Below are 15805 nucleotides of genomic sequence, written 5' to 3' on the forward strand. Positions count from 1 at the left end.
TAGATCACATGACCTGTGGTAAACACTATAATAGTGAATAATAATGGTGAGTTCAGCATTGATAAAAGACAATTGTGATTATTATTCAGCCCTACTAGAGTGCACAACATCCAAGTAAAGAGCAGCATGAGAAGACTGAAGTGGATTAGATGACACAAAGGAGTGGTGTGTTAACTAAATAGTCCAGCGGAGATGTCCCTTATTTGTTTACAAGTGACAGCGGCGTAACGTGATCCTCCCTCAAAGCACGTCCGGCATGACGTGGCCTACATGATTATTTCTGTCCCAAGGTGTCAGGTAAAGATATTTATTGGCCTGTCTCCAGCCGACACGCCCTCAAAAGCACCGCACATGCGCCCGCTCTGGGAGTCAAAGTTCAAGGAGCCATGGAAGCTTCTGGGAAAAAACACAAAGCCTTCTCACAACCGCCGAAACTTGGCCAGGAGGTTAACCAGCTCCAGACGCCGTGGCAAAAACACCAACCCTAATGACATGTTTGCCTCGCCGTGTTAGCTTTAAGCCCATGAAGTGACTTTATTTATTATTTGTAGCAAGAAAGAGCTTCTAGCAATCCAGCGCTTGTGTGTCGCTGAGCGGACCGCAGGTGGTCGGCCAGCTCGGCTCAGAGGTGAGGCCTGAAAATAGCCACGCTGCCACATTACATCACACGCCGGACCACCATCATGGCCGCCTGTGAGTCACCCAGCCCTGGAGAGACACACGAGAGTCTTTCCAGAAAGCCGTAGAACGTGCACTGGCTTCAAAAGTGGAATAAAAAAAAACCTCACTTCCTGTATAATTAAAACCAAAAGCATCTGTTTACATTCCTTTTTGAAAAGCACACACACACACACACACACACACACACACACACACACACACACACACACACACACACACACACACACACACACACACACACACACACACACACAGACAGACAGACAGACAGACAGACAGACAGACAGACAGACAGACAGACAGACAGACAGACAGACAGACAGACAGACAGACAGACAGACAGACAGACAGACAGACACTAGTCAGGCCATTGTTGTTGTTCTGCTAAAAAGAAGGCATTATTAGAGAAGTGCAAGTGTGACATGTGAGAGCAGAGACCATGTGGGAGAGTATCAGTTCTCAACATTGTTGTCGTTCTGCTAAAAAGAAGGCATTATTAGTGTGACATGTGAGAGCAGAATATCATTTCTCAGGCAGGCAGAACAAGTCAGACTTCTACACAAACCTGCCCCACATTGGCAAATCAGGCCCACTGACAACATTTGACACACATGACAGTTTGAATAATGATGCCTGGCAAACATTCACTTCCCACCTGTTTGTTTTCAATCACTTTAGGGCCATTTTCTGCAATAAGTCATGAAGCGTACATACTGTACTTGAGCTGCTCACATAAGAAACAGATGGCATCAAAATGACGGCTTCAAAGCATGATGGTGCTACACTTCTGCTTGGTATGAGAATAGTGTCTCTGATAAAGCAATCCTTCTTTACACTTCCACTCTTATGGTGGACCAGCCAGGACACGTTAGACCAGGGCTCTTCAAAGTGCAGCCCGAGGGCCGTTAGCGGCCTGCAGCTAATTTGTCAATGGCCCACAACACATTGTAAAAATACTAATATACATACAGTACAGACCAAAAGTTTGGACACACCTTCTCATTCAATGCGTTTTCTTTATTGTCATGGCTATTTACATTGTAGATTGTCACATCAAAACTATGAATGAACACATGTGGAGTTATGTACTTAACAGAAAATAACTGCAAACATGTTTTATATTCTAGTTTCTTCAAAATAGCCACTCTTTGCTCTGATTACTGCTTTGCACACTCTTGGCATTCTCTCCATGAGCTTCAAGCACACCTGTAAAGTGAAAACCATTTCAGGTGACTACCTCTTGAAGCTCATGGAGCAGTTTCATTGTTTACATTCCCGAAAGATGACAGTCAAGCTTTACCATTGGCCTGTGGAGAACTGGGACAACAGAGACTCTTACCAGGAGGACTTTGAGTTGGATGCGCAGACGCGGTACCGTGAGTACGCATGCAGCTGCGGCTTCCAAACATTTGATTGCTTGCCCGTACGTGCGTGCCGCTATGTGCATGTCACGTACGTAACTTTGGGGAAATATATGTGCTGTATGAACTTTGGGGAGGTGAACGGTACTTTGGGCTGTGGGATTGAGTGTGTTGTGCAGGTGTTTGAGTTGTATTGGCGGGTTATATGGACGGGAGGGGGGAGGTGTTTGTTATGCGGGATTAATTTGTGGCATATTAAATATAAGCCTGGTTGTGTTGTGGCTAATAGAGTATATTGTGTTTATTTACTGTTTTAGTCATTCCCAGCTGAATATCAGGTCCCACCCGCCTCTCACAGCATCTTCCCTATCTGAATGGCTCCCACTGCCCTCTAGTCCTTCACTCTCACTTTCCTCATCCACAAATCTTTCATCCTCGCTCAAATTAATGGGGAAATTGTCGCTTTCTCGGTCCGAATCGCTCTCGCTGCTGGTGGCCATGATTGTAAACAATGTTTGGATGTGAGGAGCTCCACAACCTGTGACGTCACGCTACTCGTCTGCTACTTCCGCTACAGGCAAGGCTTTTTTTTAATCAGCAACCAAAAGTTGCGAACTTTATCGTCGATGTTCTCTACTAAATCCTTTCAGCAAAAATATGGCAATATCGCGAAATGATCAAGTATGACACATAGAATGGACCTGCTATCCCCGTTTGAATAAGAAAATCGCATTTCAGTAGGCCTTTAAGCATTATATAAAAACTGAAATAAATATGTATGATTTATTTTTAACATTTGTATGACTGAGACCCTTCCGGGTGCCCGGGGCCAAACTTCAAGGGAGCCCTATGTTAAAAAATATAAATAAATATATATATATATATATATATATATATATATATGTACTGTATGTATATAAATATATATATATATATATATATATATATATATATATATATATATATATATATATATATATATATATATATATATATATATATATATTTATATATATATATTTATATATATATATATAGAATCAGATATAGTGTATTGATTTTGAAAATAAAAAATATCACAATGGCGCCCAAATGCTTTCCTTTTTCACTGGAAAAAGTTTGGACACCCCTGCTTTATATGTTCGCTAAAATTATGCAACGCAGACAAGTTTCTCAATTTGACTTTTTTTTTTTTTTTTTTTTTTAGTTTGTGACTACAATGTTCTCACTATGATGCCTCCTCCAAAGGAGCGGCTTTACCACTACGACTATTACTACACCATTACTTCCTAGCAAATTTGCTAAGGATTACTACATGCCAGTGCTCAGTTTTTGGAGTGGGTTATTTTAAGAAGCACGAAGGACATGGGTTTTGTCCAACGTGCTCTCTGGAAGACTCTGGGAAGTTTGTGTCATATCATAACTAGACTCCCCAAAGAGAGACTATTCCTGTCACCTTGAAGGCGTTAGCTAGCACCCCCTACAAAATAGCATGTTGGGTATCACACCGCATTCAGGTTGATGGAACAGAATCAGATCATTACCAAATGTGCGTTTGAAGAGTTAAGCCACATTGACCAACGAGCAGTACTGTTCATAGCATAGCGCAGGCCTCGGCAATTATTTTGACTCCGGGGCCAAATTTAGAGAAAAGAATGTGCCTAGGGGCCGGTATATCTATTTTCAGGAACACTAATACAAAACCTCGCAATAATGTCTGATTGAATGCTAAAAACGTTACGACAGACCGTCTTAAAAAATGGAATGGAATTTGACATTGTTTTACTGAATGAGACACCCAGAATGTACATGAAAATAAAGAATGTTACAATATTAACACTGAAGGATAAAACACTGAATATTGACAACATATGAACGTCACACCCCCTCTCCATACACATATTTTACAATCAAGCCAAACACAACAAAAATGCAACAAACTCAGCCAAATATGAACATGAAGGGTAAAAAACTCCACCTACAATCTGATATATGTGATATATCACTAAGCTTTACAACTTTGCTGTAAAAATCTCCTTCCACGTCTGTCCCTGACACCCACATTTCACACTCTGTGGAAACACTCCCCACCCACACTGCTTGGTGCCTCGTCTGACCTGCTGTCACTTACATTACCATAGTAACTAATTACATGACCATAGTAACTCATTAGATGAGCATAGTAACTAATTAGATGAGCATAGTAACTCATTAGATGACCATAGTAACTAATTACATGACCATAGTAACTAATTAGATGAGCATAGTAACTAATTAGATGACCCTAGTAACTAATTACACGACCATAGTAACTAATTAGATGAGCATAGTAACTAATTACATGACCATAGTAACTAATTAGATGAGCATAGTAACTAATTACATGACCATAGTAACTAATTAGATGAGCATAGTAAGTAATTAGATGACCATTGTAGCTAATTACATGAGCATAGTAACTAATTAGATGAGCATAGTAACTAATTAGATGAGCATAGTAACTAATTAGATGAGCATAGTAACTAGTATATGATGCATGTGAAGTTAAAAACTCAGAAGTGACAGAAATCCATGCCCTCCATGGTCAAATTCTTTGTAAACTACAATTCCCAGAATGCCAAGGTAAAATGGCCATCAAATGACTAATTGAAGGCACCTGAAAAGGAAGGAGGTTCAGTCACTCATGCACCAAACAATCTCCATGGAAAGAACAGCAGCAAGCAGCCACAACCAACAAGTTTCTCCAAACACACCAATGGTCGGTGAATATGCTTTTTCATTTAATGATGATCAAAATGCTTTGTTTGTTAAGCTTAACTTATACCTGCAAGCTTGTTAATGAGCTTACTGAACTCTCTTTGTTTGTTTGAACTGCTGGCTTCAAATTGTGCCACTGCATTACTGCATTTACCTTTTCAGCTTTGACTTCATACTGTGTTGGACCAGTTAAAAGCAAATTGTTTAAAGCACATGTAAAAGTTTAAAGCTTAAGCTAAAATGGCAAATGTTTAAAGATTAAAAGTACAAAATATGAATGCAAAGTTTAAAGGATAAAGTCATGTTTTTCTAAAAGTTAAAAGATTATATAGAAAGTTTAAAACATTATTCAGAAGTTTAAAAGCATTTGTAAAAAGTTGTTGTGTAATCACATTTTTAACATCTTTGTTTATGTGGTTTAAAGGTTTACAACCTACTGATGATTCTGAAGATCAACTGACATTAAACCAACAATGCTTCAAGTTGGAAAATAAAAAGTTGATCAATTGGAAATCGTGAGTTGTCCCTGGGCCCTTTTTGGAGTAGAAGAGTGGAACTTAACAATGCAGATTCCAAGCATTGAAAGACTTAGTATTAGGGGTGTAACGGTACACAAAAATTTGGGTTCGGTACGTACCTCGGTTTAGAGGTCACGGTTCGGTTCATTTTCGGTACAGTAAGAAAACAACAATATATACATTTTTGGGTTATTTATTTACCAAATTTGCAAAATCTTCCACTAAAAATATTTTTCTTAGTGGAATATTTGATGTGAAGTAATTGGATAGGTCAATAATTCATAATAACATTGATTTTGATTCAATATTATGTTTTGAGCAATGACAGTTTGAAAGAAAAAAAACAGCTTTTGTTTTTATTTGTTTTTTAAATTACATTTAACCTTTTAAGCTTTTTTATTTCACTTTTATGTTTTTTTTAAATTTTAATAGTATTTTTAGAATGTGCCGTGGGCCTTTAAAACATTAGCTGTGGGCCGCAAATGGCCTCTGGGGCACACTTTTGACACCCCTGCTATAGATAATTAAAAATTAAATGTGATAAATCTATGGACAAAAAGCAGAGCCTGGCGACGCAAGCGCGTTTATCATAACTCTCTCGCTCTCTCTCTGTCTCTGCCCCTCCCTCACCAATGCTGCTGTTTGTTTTGTTTTTAACCCCTTCTTAACCCTGAACGTACATTGAAAATACACACAACCCTAACTCCAAATGCCGGACATTTGAGGTATTTAAGAAACTCCGCCCTGACAGCGCCGCAAAAGAGGACATGTCCGGTGAAAAGAGGACGCATGGTCAGTCTATCCTAGCCCGTTAGCTGCTAGCATGCCGTGTGTTGTGCCTCGGTGTGCATTGTTTACACAACGTGCGTTACGCTACTTAATATGTCCGTGTGGAAACTCGTTCGGTACACTTCCGAACCGAACCGGAACCCCCGTACCGAAACGGTTCAATACAAATACACGTACCGTTACACCCCTACTCAGTATAGTTGAAGACTTACGGTCATTAGAAAACACGAGTGCACATCATAATGGCAGCTACACTTTACATCTTAAACATCTAAACAACAATTATTTGGGAATATCCGGCGGGCCAGATTGAAAAATTGAAGCTGAGCATGCAACCTTATTTTGCCCAGGTCTGGCATAGCGTAACACAACATAGCATGTCATGTCATAGCCAAGGAGTGCAATCATTAGCTGGAAACAAGAAGGACAAAAGAATCCTCACTTTTGTTGTCATACCTGATATTAGCTCCAAAATGCCGCTTTTACCGTTACTGCCATGTTGTTTCCATTGTTGCACCAAAGTGACAAACAATTCAGTGTGGATGCAAAGTGAGTTTTGTAATGTTTCATCAGAGAGTAAAAGTACGGTGGCCTTGAAGGGTCAAAGATGTGTTTTGGGAAGACGCTCTACGATGTAAGCTCATCTAAAGCCAGGACACTGAGAAAGTTCACTTCCTGGAGGAAAGCAGGCTGCACAACACATTTTCAAATAAAGCTTTGACAACTATTCATCAATGAGCTGTAAGATTCTTTAACGTACCATACATTCCGGACTATAAACTGCTACTTTTTTTTCTCCTACGCTTTGGACCCTGCGGCTTATAAAACGGTGCAGCTAATTTATGAATTTTTCTTTCGCAATGAGGTTTTGTATTCAACAAATAGTTTTCAACAGACACTGAAAAGGTGTGTTATTATTTGTGCTATGGCGCCATCTTTAGGAGGAGTTCGCTCACTGCAGGTGCTGTGGGGTGAAAGTCTGCAGTATTTTCTTCTATTTAGTGCCATCCCATTTATAAGTCGTCCATAGCGTTTCTACACATATGGATTTTTCATATATCACTCCACGCAACGTTTGTAAATGTTACAGTATAACTAAAACTATTCATACTTACTAAACTGTCCAATGTGTGATGTCTGCAGGAGTGTTTCATGCATTTTTGTACGTGCTATCGTAATGTAATCAAGCTAGCATTCTTAGCGTTAGCTAATAATGATTACACGTGTCTGTGTTAGTTTGTAATATCAACTTACAATGGCATTTTTTTGTATTGTTTCAGTTTCACAAACTACTCAGTAAATCACCGTGGACTTATTGAGTCTGTTTAGCTGATTGGAGAGCTAGCTTACGCAGCTCGTGGCTCCATGACCATGACTTTGGTTTTGTTTGATCAGCCGTTTTACTGCCGTGTTACAGACTCCGTTTGTAAACAATTAAGGTATGTATACATATCATTGTATATATCATATGTTGCAAGCTGGGTAACGTTTGCTGTGGTCTGGAACAACATGGCACACAAACAACTATGAGAAATGCAGCCAATATTACACAAAGATAATGTGCCATGAGACATGCAAAACTAAATGATATACACAGAGGACATAAGTCAAGGAAATTAAATGATCTCAAATATAGCTACAAACAAGGCATAATGATGCAATATGTACATACAGCTAGCCCAAATAACATGTTAGCATGGATTAGCTTGCAGTCATTCACTGACCAAATATGTCTGATTAGCACTCCACACAAGTCCATAACATCAACAAAGTTCACCTTTGTGCATTCACACACAGTATAAAATGTTTGGTGGACAAAAGGAGACAAAGAAGGAATGGCATAAAACACGTCTTTCTGTGGCAGCGTCGGAGAAAGTTGTACATGTAAACAAACTAGGGTGAGTTCAAGGACTGCTGAAATGAATAGGACAAAACGGTGCTCGCCAAATCCTCTCATCAGGGAAGCATGTTTAATATAAACAGTGGCATTTCTAACAATTAGGAAAGTTTGTTCTCCTACAGAAAATATGTTTTTTTCTTCATCTTTTTCCATTTTCACACATCTCTGAAAGAGGTCCAGGGAGCCACTAGGGCGGCGCTAAAAAGCCGTGGGTTGCTGACACCTGCTTTAACTAATCGGATTAAACAAATAATCATTTGACAGCCTCACTTTCTATACAATATTTCTTATCTAAAATGTAGTTTTTCTTTACAAAAAAACAAGTTATAGTTATGATGTTTTGGGAGGGGCTGAGCACTGACTAAATTGATTTCAATGTATTTAATGAGAGACATTGATTAGGAGCTCCATCACAAAACCAATTAAGCTTGTAAGTGGAGGTACTACTGTTTGTGTAATAAAGTGCACAACTATTTAGCATTCACACAAAAGCCTGTCAATGAGGTGTTGAGCGCTGCATCAAAAGTAGGAGTACAGTACTGAAACTGCCAAAAAGAAGAATGGTACCTTTCAACATTCCATGCGCTGTTGTACGTACTCACTGTAAACAAGTCTTGGTTGAAGTTGGCCAGACAGACTGACAGCATGCCAAGAGTCACGCAGGCATGGCTGCAGGGCAAAAAGACCCCACATACCAGACAGTCAACAGTCAACAGGCCGACGTGGACGCTCCACTTTACGTATTCAGCTGGAGACCATCATGACTCCCACCACCTTCCTTCCTTCCTTTCAGCAGCACCTTGGCCACGTGCTCCTCCGTCACCTGCGCCAACCAACTTGTGGAAGTTTCAAGCCAAAACCAACTGGAATGGCGGGAGGAAAGTTTTCAAGTTGTTAAAAAAAAGAATGAAAAAAAAGTGTCTAGAAGAAGCAAGAGGAAAGAAAGAGGGAAGTGGCCTGCTGCTTCTGCTTCCTTAAGCACAGTCACGTCTTCAAAGATGATGGAGTGGGAGGATGAGGGTGAGACTTCACCCATGTGACCATGATTCAGCTTTACCAAACACTAGGAGAGACATTCTCTTGCACATGTAAAGTCTTCCTTTCAAATGACCACAGTGAAAAGTGCACACACACACACACACACACACACACACACACACACACACTAGTAGTAGGCTTGCTGCCAGTCAGCTTCAAAACAAATAAGACATTTTGTAACATTAGAACATTTTGCAGTCAATGTATGTACATGAACTAAAACAGGAAGCATAAATGTTCCTCCAAACAGCAATAAGTACCAGCTAACATTGCAATGGCAGCTTCAAAATCATCACAATGCGACATTCCTTCAAATGAAGACATTGTTTTTCATCTTGCCTTGCCTTCAAATCTTCCACTACATTGGTGGACCAGCCAGGACCGCCTATATTAATAATGTTTATGCTAAATATTTGACCTCTTGTGATAACATTTCACCACACTTAGGCTGGGGTTTCCCCCCAAAGAAGCCTAATAAAGAGAGGAGTGACTCTTCTTTTAAAATTATTACTTTAAAATACATCCCTCTACAACACACACACACACACACACACACACGTAGTAATTGTGCTCACTTCCAGCTGGCTTCATTATGAATACATCAATTATCACAAGCCTGGAAACACAGCAACATATTTTTTATTTATTTTTTAATAGGTTGTAGCGTTATTTCCTTCTGGGGTCATTTTCTGTACATTATTAACCAAAAATAACTTGTGTTTTCCTTAAAACAGCAATAAGTAACAGCGTGACATTAAAATGGTGATAACGCCGTACACCTTGGAATAAGGACCTTGCCTTTGAATGTTGGTGGACCAGCCAGGACCAGCTTGTATCAATATGCCAATGATGGCACCATTTTACCCCTTGTGATGATTTAAATAACATTCCACTACTAAATACAATAATTAGGTTGAGTCTTTTCCCTGGAGGATGACAGGACTGACTGAGACATACTTTATTTTAAAAATAGTTACTTCTGCTTACTTCCAGCTGGCGTCATTATGAACACATAAATGATCACACGCCTAGAAACACAACAAACCATCAACTTTTTTTTTTTTAAACATTTTCTAGCATTACTTCTTCATTATCTGTAGATGACAATAAGAAATGACTTATATATATGAACTTGCTTTTTCCTTAAAACACCAATAAGTAAGAGCATGTCAACTATATTGGTGGACCAGCCAGTGTTAATAGCACTTTTGCTAATGATGGTGGGATTTTACCCCTTAAATCAGGGGTGCTCATTACGTCGATCGCGATCTACCGGTCGATCTCGGAGGGTGTGTCAGTCGATCACCAGCCAGGCATTAAAAAAATAGTCCTAAAAATGAGCGATCATAAATCTTCACTATGACGTCACTTTGGTCACTTGATTGACATTCACGGCACCCGAGGGTCTTCTGAGATGACGCTGGCTGCTGCCAGCTCATTAAAATTACCGACTGGAAGGCGAGAAACACTTTATTTCAACAGACTCTGGCGCCGTACCTGTCATCAAAACTCCAAAGACCGACTGCACAGTTGCACAATAAAAGCTCTGCTTCATCCTGCTTGCGCTACCAAAATAAGAGTCTCAGAAAGCTGGCGTGCACAAGCTAGCAAGCTACGGAGTTTGCCAACAATGTATTTCTTGTAAAGTGTATACAAAGGAGTACGGAAGCTGGACAAATAAGATGCCAAAAACCAACCACTTTCATGTGGTATTGGACAGGAAGGAGGACTTTTTTTCTCCTCCATTCGAAAATGCGGATGTTATCATCACTACTGTCTGATTCCAATCAATGCAAGTCATCACAATCAGGTAATACACCAACTTATATTCTTGTCTTCATGAAAGAAAGGAATCTATATGTGTTAAACATGCTTGTATTATCTTTAACCACCTTTAACTTGTTAACAATATTAACTATATGTGTTAAACATGCTTGTATTATCTTTAACCACCTTTAAGTTGTTAACAATATTAACTCTGTGTTAAACATGCTTGTATTATCTTTAACCACCTTTAAGTTGTTAACAATATTAACTATATGTGTTAAACATGCTTGTATTATTTTTAACCACCTTTAACTTGTTAACAATATTAACTATATGTGTTAAACATGCTTGCATTATCTTTAAACACCTTTAACTTGTTAACAATATTAACTATATGTATTAAACATACTTGTATTATCATTAAACACCTTTAATGTATTGACAATATTAACTATATGTGTTAAACATGCTTGCATTATCATTAAACACCTTTAACTTGTTAACAAAAACATATATTTCATAAATAAGTAAATATAAATGATATATATGAATGAGGTAGATCCCCACGACTTGATCAATTGAAAAGTAGCTCGCCTGCAGAAAAAGTGTGAGCACCCCTGCCTTAAATAATATTCCACCACTAAACACACTGCTAACTTCCAGCTGGACGTGGGGGAAATAACCCATTTTTAGATGAATCACAATTCAAACATGGACGTTTATAACATCAATTAGTAAACGTCAATAATTGATTTACTTACTGTAAAAAAAGTAATGCAGACAGTTGTAAAATGTGGCTGAGTCAGCTCGCTGACCAGCTCCTTTATTACAGGCCACTTATGTTCCTGTTTTGCACACATTTAATATAACATAATACATGTGATGGGAATTTATTCAAATGTTTCTTATTACAAATGCCCTGCTTTTTAATGTTGCAAGGGATAAACACTTATTTAGTGAAAGAATAAGAAATGTTAAACAGCATCAATAATCGATTTTTAATCCTGAATCGTAATTGAATGATGAGGTGCCCACCTCTACTTCCAGCTGGGGTCATTATGAATACATAACTGATCACAAGCTGAAAACACAGAAAATGTTCTATTTGTGTTATACATTCTGTAGCATTAATTCCTTCTGCGACCATTATCTGTACATCACAATAAGACTTGAACTATGAATAACCTGTTGTCTTCTTTAACACGCAGATAAATAACAGCAATGCAATAAGATAACTGCTTTGAATTTGTGATAACGCTTGGAGATAGGAGAGTGTATTTCAGGCCTGGGCAATTATTTTGACTAGGGAGGGCCAAATTTTGTGAAAAACAATGTGTCTGGGGGCCAATAGATCTGATTTTTAGGAAAGCTAATACAAAACCTCAGAATAATGTTTAAAAACGTTATGACAGACCGCTTTAAAAACGGAATGGAAATGTAATTTTTTTTTACTGAATGAGACACCCAGAATGTACATGAAAATAAAGAATGTTACAATATTAACTATGAAGGATAAAACACTGAATATTGACAACATATGAACGTCACACCCCCTCTCCATACACATATTTTACAATCAGGCCAAACACAACAAACAGTGAAATATGAACATGAAGGGTAAACAACTCCACCTACAATCTGATATATCACTAAGCTAACTAAATAGATGACCATAGCAACTAATTAGATGCATAGTAACTAATTAGATGAGCATAGTAACTAATTAGATGAGCATAGTAACTAATTAGATGAGCATAGTAAGTAATTAGATGAGCATAGTAACTAGTATATGATGCATTGAAAGACTTAGTATGTATTTGAGGTTGCTGTGAGTGTTAGCACTAATGCTAAATGACATGTGATGACTTCCACTCTCAATCTTTTCATTGTGCGGGCCTGACAGTCAGCATCTTGTGAAGAAAAGTAAGCAAGAGACACGGCTTTAAAATGTGAATGTCTTTAAAAGTCCAGCCAGTAGTTGTGTTTACTAGCAGCCATCTTCTTCCTCATGATGACAAACAAGCCCGGGAGAAGAAGCAAGAAGCAAGAAGCAAGAAGCAAGAAGCAACTCACCCTTCACAGCCGGCGGCTCAGGTGATCTCCGGCGGCGGGGAAAGAATCGATCCGATGTCCGCCTTCCCTCCCCCGGGTGCTCACATCGTCCTGACGGCCACACGCGGGAAATGAATGCTTCCTTCTTCCTCGAATCTTCCCACCCGGAGCTGTCGCGCTCAAAGCCGGCCACGCTCCCCACACCGGCACACCGGCGGCCTGGAGGATGGATGACAGATGGACGATGGATGGATGGAGCCCGGCCAGCCCGGCCAGCTGCCCCGCGTCTGTGCTTCCTTCCCGCCGACGGACAGAGCGTCCCCGCACTGCTCCATGCATCGACCTCGCCGGCCCGAGCTGAGCGTGAGCCCCGCCCTGAGCTCCCACAGCGTCTGTGGGAAGGAGGCGAGCCCGTCACAGAGCTCCAGCCAATGGGCGTGTGAGCGGGGAGGCGCTCCCTCCAACACCCTAACTAACTAACCCCAACTAACTAACTAACTAACTAACTAACTAACTAACTAACCCTGACCACGACTGGACTGCTGAGCGGACCCTCACCGGAAGTGTGAGCACGGGGCCACACGAACACGTGACTATGTGGAAGGTCGCACCGGAAGTGTGAGCTCGGACATTTTTTTTTATTGTATAAAGCTTTATTTATAATATGTAACAATGACATAAAATCAATAAATAATAATAAACAAAACAAGTACAGAAAGAGTAGAAAACAGCGCGGGAGGGGGGGTGTAAACTCGACAATAACAGACACAATAAATTCATTTATCGCGGTTATGTCAGGAACCAATTAACAGCAATGAATGAGGGAATTACTGTACACGTTTTTGTCACTTTATTCTCATCTATATAATATAATGTATGCAAATTATTAGGGGTGTGGGAAAAATCGATTCGAATTCCAATCGCCATTCTCACGTTGTGCGATTCAGAATCGATTCTCATTTTTAAAAAATAGATTTTTTTTAATCAATTTATTTATCTATTTATTTTAATGTTATTATTATTTCTTTTTTTAATTAATCAATCCAACAAAACAATACACAGCAATACCATAACAATGCAATCCAATTCCAAAAGCAACACTCAGAAGTGCAATAAACAGAGCAATTGAGAGGAGACACAAACACCACACACAACAAAGCAACAAAAATGAATATTATCAACAACAGTATCAATATTAGTTACAATTTCAACATAGCAGTGATTAAAAATCCCTCATTGACATTATCATTAGACATTTATAAAAAAGAAGAATAGTGTGACAGTGGCTTACACTTGCATCACATCTCATAAGCTTGACAACACACTGTGTCCAATATTTTCACAAAGATAAAAGAAGTCATATTTTTGCTTCATTTAATAGTTCAAACAAATGTACATGATTGCAATCAGTTGATAAAACATTGTCCTTTACAATTATAAAAGCTTGCATGTCAGCAGACTGGGGTAGATCCTGCTGACATCCTATGTATTCAATGAATAGACAATCCTTTTCAATCGGAAAAAATGTTGTTTTTGAATCGAGAACCGCGTTGAATCGAAAAAAAATCGATTTTGATTCGAATCGTGACCCCAAGAATGGATATTGAATCGAATCGTGGGACACCCAAAGATTTGCAGCCCTACAAATTCTATATACTTTTTGCTTTTTACTGTCCAATCATGCTACCTTTCCCCAAAGAGTGCTCGATACAATTGTTCAACAAAAACATCAATATTTGACTTCCTTTTCTTCTAATTACGTTAATGCTGAGGCGATTGGAGCTTTTTCCCCCCATGTTTTTTCAAAAATATATTTCCCAATGATTGTACATTTGTGTGCTGACTACAATAATAATACTGCACTTCTGTGTGTGTCAATATTGACTTTACTCATCCATCCATCCATTTTCTACCGCTTATTCCCTTCGGGGTCGCGGGGGGCGCTGGAGCCTATCTCAGCTACAATCGGGCGGAAGGCGGGGTACACCCTGGACAAGTCGCCACCTCATCGCAGGGCCAACACAGATAGACAGACAACATTCACACACTAGGGACCATTTAGTGTTGCCAATCAACCTATCCCCAGGTGCATGTCTTTGGAGGTGGGAGGGGCCTATCCCCAGGTGCATGTCTTTGGAGGTGGGAGGGGCCTATCCCCAGGTGCATGTCTTTGGAGGTGGGAGGGGCCTATCCCCAGGTGCATGTCTTTGGAGGTGGGAGGAAGCCGGAGTACCCGGAGGGAACCCACGCAGTCACGGGGAGAACATGCAAACTCCACACAGAAAGATCCCGAGCCCGGGATTGAACCCAAGACTACTCAGGACCTTCGTATTGTGAGGCAGATGCACTAACCCCTCTGCCACCGTGCTGCCCTGTGTTGAAGTGGAGACCACTGAAATAAAGGAGTGGTGTATGAAGGCAGCTCAGCTTCCTCCTTCACGTGACATGTGTCACTCACAGTTAGGGACTATCAGGGGAGCCGAAAAGGGGGGGTAAAGGAGACGGATTCTAGGGGCCCATGATGGAGGGGGGCCCAGAGAGGCCCCTAATGATGATGAAATTATAATACAGAAAAAATAATGACACTGTGTTGGGGGCCCTGTAAAGATTCTTTTCATGGGGCCCAAAATCCCTAGCGGCGCCCCTGGGGACTATACACGCCTACACTCAACAAACTATGACAAAGTTTGGGCCCCCAGAGCCGCTTCATTTTTCCGTATTGAGGCAGCCATTTTCATGCTTTTGGAGCGAACCTTACAAGACTCTTCTCTTCTGTACGCTTTGAAAGCTGCAGCCCAAGGAAAGAAACACACACCAACGTAGCAAACTATCACTTATTGACTTCATTTTTGTTTACCAGTTGATTGATTGACTTACTACAAAAGCCAAAAGCAGTGAAGTTGTCAGGTTGTGTAAATGGTCAATAAAAAGAGAATACAACA

The 15805-nt window shown here is 39.9% G+C and overlaps 1 protein-coding gene across 2 annotated transcripts in view; it reads right to left on the minus strand.

Annotated features, from left to right (window-relative positions):
• Nucleotides 1-13392, minus strand: part of rhbdf1a (rhomboid 5 homolog 1a (Drosophila)) — an 89311-nt gene extending 75919 nt beyond the window's left edge. Inside the window, exon 1 of one of the 2 annotated variants that reach the window (XM_061981236.2) lies at nt 12885-13392. The gene's annotated coding sequence lies outside the window, so the exon portion shown is untranslated. The remainder of the gene's footprint in view (nt 1-12884) is intronic. The other variant, XM_061981237.2, reaches the window with a different exon arrangement.
• Between the last annotated feature and the right edge of the window lie 2413 nt (nt 13393-15805).

This window comes from Nerophis lumbriciformis, linkage group LG32, assembly GCF_033978685.3.
Source record: "Nerophis lumbriciformis linkage group LG32, RoL_Nlum_v2.1, whole genome shotgun sequence".
NCBI classification, from domain to species: Eukaryota; Metazoa; Chordata; class Actinopteri; order Syngnathiformes; family Syngnathidae; genus Nerophis; species Nerophis lumbriciformis.